The sequence below is a fragment of the Lolium perenne genome, chromosome 2 (assembly GCF_019359855.2).
Source record: "Lolium perenne isolate Kyuss_39 chromosome 2, Kyuss_2.0, whole genome shotgun sequence".
NCBI lineage: Eukaryota > Viridiplantae > Streptophyta > Magnoliopsida > Poales > Poaceae > Lolium > Lolium perenne.
The window spans coordinates 281,895,140-281,902,378 of record NC_067245.2 but is presented as its reverse complement, the minus strand read 5'-3'; positions in this window follow the sequence as shown (position 1 = coordinate 281,902,378).

Here is a 7,239-nt window from a genome sequence, read left to right as displayed (position 1 = left end):
ACATAAATTTGGTATTAATTTTTTAAACAAATTTGGATATATCCATATCAGAACAAATTATGCTAGCTACTTTTAGTAATTCTAGCCTGATATATCAGTTGCGCCCAACCTAAAAGAGCTAACAAAGTGGTCAAATGTACTTTTTTGATTGAACTTGAAATTATTGTGTATTATATCAGTATATTTTTTCTCTCTACCATTCTATAGTTGATTTGTTATAATGCATAAGTCTATTATTTCATTATGGTCGTATTGGTTTCAAACTTGAGAAAACATCACATCCACATCCGTATTAAGTAACATATGTTTGGTATTCATACCCAATAACATACATATTTTTATCCATATTCGCATTGAAAATATGAAAATTGATGTGGCAAGGGCACTATCTGGTCCACCTCCAATCTGTTTCCACCCTAGTTGAAAACAACACATGTATGATGAAAACGAATCATTGTGTGTCCATCTAGGTTCTAGGATCTTTGTCATCCATCCCTCAACTCGCATTGGTTGAGTGGGCATAGAGATCAGCCTTCACATTCATTCTCCAAGTTCCGGGTTTTCCCATGAAGCATCCTCCCTATATATCATGCTGACCTGAAGATAGGACCTATGTCGCTTAGCTTTAGGATATGAGATTCTATAGATTTTTTGCCCTCAAAGTGTTTAAATTAGTATATTACTCGTGGTGTATATATAAGTTTTATATGATTGCAACCTATGCAACACACTTGATTGAATGCCCAGACAATACCATTGTTTGACCGCGATTATTGTTTGCATCTCTCTGTTAAGCAGAACATATTACGAGCTATATTACACCTGAAACCTTATGCTTTTGTATGCCAATATTATTAAGTACATGCACCAATCACCAGTGCCTCCAATTCAGAAGCCCTTAGATGCAACACAACCTCCTAACGCATACCCTTCTTTGTCGCTTGCTGTCGCCGCATAGTCCTTTCATTTCTCCAAACTCGTCGGTCCCGATGAACCGTCAGTGATCTGGTAAATACCCCCCCCCCCCCCCGGACAACTACACCAGATGATATCCCTCCACTCAGACCTACCATGTTCGCTCCAACTGATCTCATGCACTCGCGGCCAAGGGTAGGTAGTGCTACAAGAGTGCCCGAATAGAAAACCGCAATCGGGAATAGGGCAAGGAGTTGGAGAGAATTGTCGTAGAGAACAAAGAAAAACAATCTAGATCGTAACCCCGATGTAGTTCTAGCACTAGGGATTGACGGTCGCCAGAGCACCCACGAAACCCACGAAACCAAATAGTTTTTTCTAGATCCAAGGTATGTATCTGGGACTGATTCCGGACCAAGTCATCTCATTTACTAATGTAACTTTTGCAGCTTATACCTTCGATAATCGAGGTGCCTCATTGCCTCCTCAACCGATTCCACCACTTGCACATATGGAGGAGAGATCATGGAAGAATGAATAAATAACTTTGCACTACCTGCAAGTTGGCTATCATATAGAACTAGATGAATAAGCAAGCTTTGCCACACCATCTACATCTCATTCTAACATGGTGTGTGATACTTCGTAAACGTATCTATAATTTTTGATGCTCCATGCTTGTTTTACACAAATTTATATATGTTTTGTTTACACTTTGTTGCACTTTTTTACATTTTCCGGCACTAACCTATTGACAAGATGCCACAGTGCAAGTTCCTTGTTTTCTGCTGTTTTATATTTCAGAAAAGTTGCACATCAAATATTCTCGAACTTGGACAAAACAAAAGCCGAAGACCTTAGTTTTACATAACAAAGAAGAAGTCCAAAGGGGGGGACGAAGAAGCGCCACAGGGTGGCCAGATCAGGCCTAGGCGCGGCGCAGGCCCTGGCCGCGCCTAGGGGTGGTCTGGGGCCCCCTGGCCTCCACTGACCTCTCCCTTCCGCCTATAAGAAGCCTCCAGACGCGTGAACCCTAAATCAATCGGCCTCCATCCACGAAAAGTTCCGTAGCTCTGCCTCCATCGCAGATAAGATTCGGGGGGACAAAAGTCTCTATTCCGGCACCCTGCCGGGACAGGGAATTTCCCGCGGAGCCATCTCCATCGACCCCACCGCCATCTTCATCGACATTGCTGACTCTCATGATGAGGAGTGAGTAGTTCTCCCCCGAGGCTGAGGGCTTTACCGGTAGCTATGTGGTCTATCTATCTCTCCATGTATGATCTTATGTGATCTTGAGCTTTGTAATGTAGTGGAATAACTAGATGTTATTCTTCAACTATTGTGCTACTCAAGTGGTTTTATTATGTGATCTCCGGGGACACCTTGTCCAACGGTGTGAAGGTGACAGTGTGCACACCGTGTTTATTTCTTAAGCTTAATTTATAGAAATACTTATGAATTGTGGTGACTAGTTAGTAACATCTTTGTATGCTCAAAGTGACAGCGTGGGGCGTCCATAGATTGGGAATGCAAACTTTAAGGAATGCAGTGAATTTGTGTTTATTATCAAACCGGAGAGTGATTCAGAGTAGCGTAGTGAAGTGATAATATCTATGCAATTATGGTATCATTGTTGAGAGTGTCCACTAGTGAAAGTATGATCCCTAGGCCTTGTTTCCAAGCATTGAAACACCGTTCACAACCAGTTCTGCTACATGTTTGCTTGCTGCCATTTTTATTTCAGATTACAATTACCATTCATAATCATCCATATTACTTGTATTTCACTATCTCTTCGCAGAACTAGTGCACCTATACACCTGACAAGTGTATTGGGTGTGTTGGGGACACATGAGACTTCTTGTATCGTAATTGCAGGGTTTCTTGAGAGGGGTATCTTTGATCTCTACCTCCCTGAGTTCGATAAACCTTGGGTGATCCACTTAAAGGAAACCTACTGCTGTTCTACAAACCTCTGCACTTGGAGGCCCAACACAGTCTACAAGAATAGAAGCGTGCATAGACATCAAGCTCTTTTCTGGCGCTGTTGCCGGGGAGGTAAGGTAAAAGGTACTCACATCCTCTGGCTACTAAGTCTTTTAGTTGCTGGTGAGTGCTCGAAGTTATTTCCGTTAGATTCTGCAATATATATTTTTGTTTCTTGTTTTTATTTTTACTAGTTAGGCTTAATGGAAAATAACAAAAAAAAATTAGAGAGCTTTATAGAATTTATCTTGAGTTAGGACATGAGGTGTTTGAAGAGAAAATTAAAAAATCTATGGAACTTTATTTGCATGCTAATAGCAATGTTATTAGTATGAATTCTTTGAACACCTTTATTGCTAATGCTATGGAAAAGTCTAAGCTTGGGAAGCTAGTTTTTATGAAAATGATCTTTTTAGTTCCCCAGGAGGAGGAAATTTGGTATGATGACACAATGCCTCCAATATATGATGATTATGTTATTTTTAGTCCACCTACTATTGAGGAGAAAACTAATTATGATTACACTATGCCTCCTATATTTGATGATTATGGTGATGAGAATAGTAATGATAGCTATTTTGTTGAATTTGCTTCCACTACAAATAATAAGAATGACTATGCTTACGTGGGGAGTAATAATTATTTTATGCATATGGCTCATGATAAGAATGTTTTATGTGATAGTTATATTGTTGAGTTTATTCATGATGCTACTGAAAATAATTATAAGAGAGGAAAATATGGTTGTAGAAGTTTTCATGGTACTGAAACACCTCTTTATATGCTGAAAGTTGTGAAGTTACCCTTGTTTTATCTTCCTATGCTTGTCACTTTGTTCTTTGTGGATTTATTTATGTACAAGATTCCTATGCATAGGAAGTGGATTGGACTTAATTTTTTTTTATATTTTCTTCTTGATGCTCTCTTTTACTTCAATTCATATTTCTTATGTGAGCATCTTCTCAAACCACTATGCTTAGCTGAAAGGCGTTAAAGAAAAGCACTCTTGGCAAATAACCCATGTTTATTTCTGTAATTTTCTTTTGTTGAGTCTTGGAAGTTATTATCTGTAATAACCTCTCCTTCTCATTTTGATTTCGTTTTTGTGCCAACAATATCATTTAATAGGAAGAAAGTCCTGAAACAGATTATGTGTTGTCACCATAAAAATTTGTATTACCAGCCAGAACGTAATTTTGATCTGTCAATTTTTTAGGATATGACCCAGGTTATTATATAACTTTCGTTAGTTGAACACTTTTCGATCTGAGCAGCAGAAGATTTTCGAAAAAATCGAACTTTACCTGCTGTTCTGTTTTGACAGATTTCTGGCACTATTTGCATTTGCCTCTTGATCTCTTCTTTTTGAGTTCTTTACCTGGTTGGGCCGTTGGAGATAGCGTAATACTAGTTACCCGAAGGGTAATGCCCACATCAGTAGCCCCCGAGTGACTGGCCGAAGAAGGTTCGGGCAGGGACTAAAATTGTCTTCTGTCGATCATTTATAATCGCCGAAGATCTTGACTTCGTTGAAACTGAAAAGGTCATTTTTATCGGGTGCACGTCCAGCGCTCCCGATGGGAGTAGCCCACGAGTCTAGGAACAGATGCTTGCAACCGTGTGTAGACTCAAGTTGTACTACTCGAATGTTTTTAGGCTGCCGATGTTTTTCTGCAAACTGTCGTGGTCATCCGATATCATTTTCATATCGGGTCTTCTATATCTTCGAATAAGGTCATGCCTGTTGATAGTACGTAAAGGATTTTGAGTAACGTGCCCAGTTTTACTCGATAAATCAAAGTTGGTTAACTGTCGATGGTAAAACAACGTTACTCTACTCAGAATCAAGTCCCCGGGCATGATTCTGGAGATACTTTGAAATCTTCGAGTCCTTAGCTTTTTATCGGGGGCGCGTCCAGCGCTCCCGATGGGAGTAGCCCCCGAGTCTAGGGATGGATGCTTGCAAGCCTGCGTACGTAGACTAGAGTCAAGCAACTCGATGTTTTAATTTCCTTCGGATGCTTCGTGACGAGTCGATACTTTTTATGACATCATCAATGATGTTGCCACTCCGGCGGTTCAATTGACAGGACGTGACCTGACGGGCCCACCCTACTTCTGCGCGATCAGTTAGGAAATGACTAGTCCTTGCGCATTGACTGAGGTGCCTCCTCGATTTCCGCGCGTAGTGGGAGTAATGGGCCGCCGGTTTTAACTCTCCTTCTGGGCACGTGTATGACTGGATTCTCGCCCATCTTCCCACGATTGCCAAAGTAACGACCACGATTCCCAGTCATTCCCTGTTATAAATAGGAAACCTTTTCCTGTTTTCACTTTTTACGCCTCCATACTGCTCATCGTCTTCCTTGCCACCCCCTTTCCATTGCCTCTGCTTCCACGAGCTCAACGACCATGGGCAAGAAGAAGGGAACCACCGGCTCCAGCGCTACTGCAAACGCGGCCAAGGTCGGTATTGATTGGTCTGCGTCCACCATCTCCAAGCGTGAGGAGAACAAGATGAGGACGCTCGGCCTCATCTCATCTGTCGAATCTGACTTTGCTCATCCAGGTTCTGCCTCTCGCCCAAGGCCTCCGAAAGGCTTTACTGTTATGTTTGCTGCCTTTCTATATCGCGGGCTTCTCTCCCCACCCACGAATTTCTCCGTTCTCTCCTCTTCTTCAACGGGATTTAGCTTTGGCAGCTGACTCCCAATTCTATTCTCCATCTGTCAATGTTCATCACCTTGTGTGAGGCCTTCCTCGTCATTGACCCCCACCGGGGTTTGTGGAGGAAGATTTTCTACGTCAAGCGCCACAATGGCAATGACGGTCCTCCTGTTGTTAGCGGCGTCGGCTTCATCGTCAGGAAGGAGGTTAACTACTTCAACTACCCGATGAAAGAGTCAGTCCAAGGCTGGGACAGAAGTGGTTTTATCTCCGGGACATCCCAGCATCAGGACGATGCTCCAATCTGCCACCATTTTGAAGATATCCTGGCTGCCATGCCGAAGAAATCCTGGCAAAACACTTTGACTACCGAAGAAAGCTCAATGGCTGATCAACTGTATGAAAAGTTGTTGGACCTAAAGAATCCAGGAGGTCAGACGATGTGCGGCACTGAAGTGGTCTCAGTGTTTCTGAAGCGTCCGGTGCAGCCAACGATGTCAAGGGCTCATCAGCTATGGATGTACACTGGTGCGACGGATAAATCTAGGATCAGCCCAACTGATTTATCCGAAAAGGATCTTCAAGATGAGATGCGACATCTGACTTGCCTTAGCCAGAGAAACACCATTGTTATGACTTTGGCTCGCCCTCCTCTTGACCTTAAGCACCTTCCTGCTGAGGTAATTTCATTTGTATTTGCATCTGACATTGTTTTTATTTCTGAATCTAAGACTCATTACTTTTTTATCGACAGGCTGACAGGCTTCCATTGTTGCTCAATGTTATCCACCTACACCCGAAAGTGGGGTAGCTCCAGAGGATGATGATGCTTCCGAAGAGACTGAGGATGACCAGAACATTTTTTAGGATAGCGATGTTCTGGGTGATGAAGCCCCCGAGGATGATGCTCTCGTCAAATCTATGCGACGCAGGAATATCAATGAAGATTTGATGACGACGGCGGAGTCGAGTCCCAACGGACGAGATGATGATGCTGACGTAGCAGCTTCTCCTGCTCCTTCTCAAGAAATTTTGGCTCCTCAAGTCACAAAGGGATCATCAAGACTCTTTGCTGAAGAAGATGACATGGAGTCGATATTGTAAGTTTTTCCCTTTAACCTTTCTTTTTTACTTGTACTTAGCTTCTTTCAATTTGGCTGAAATTCGTATCTACTCTTGTCCAGCTCCGAGGATGATGACGACGTCCCCCTCTCGAAGAGGGCTAAAATATTATCTGATAGGGCTGAGTCTGCAAAGGAGTCAATGCCTTCGACTTCTGAACTTGATCGGATGGCCACTCTTCCACCAAGAACGGGTGTGGCCAAAGTTCCCCTTTCAACAGTTAATCCTTCGGCAAGCATCTCCGCTCCTCTAGTTTCTCGTGATCATGTAAGCATATCTTTTTTTAGTACATGCACTAGTAGGGAAAGCCTCATCAGTGGCGCACCAAAATACCTATTCTGTAGCGCATGGGCGGTGCGCCATAGAAACTTCGTCACAAAAATAATGTTTCTGTGGCGCACCTGACCATGCGCCACAGAATTAAGGTTTCTGTGGCACACGATGGCTTAGATGTGCCACAGAAAATGGTGCGCCACAGAATTGATTTTCAGTGCGCCACAAAATTTGCTCGTATTATACTCGATTTTGTACTGCCTGCTATACACA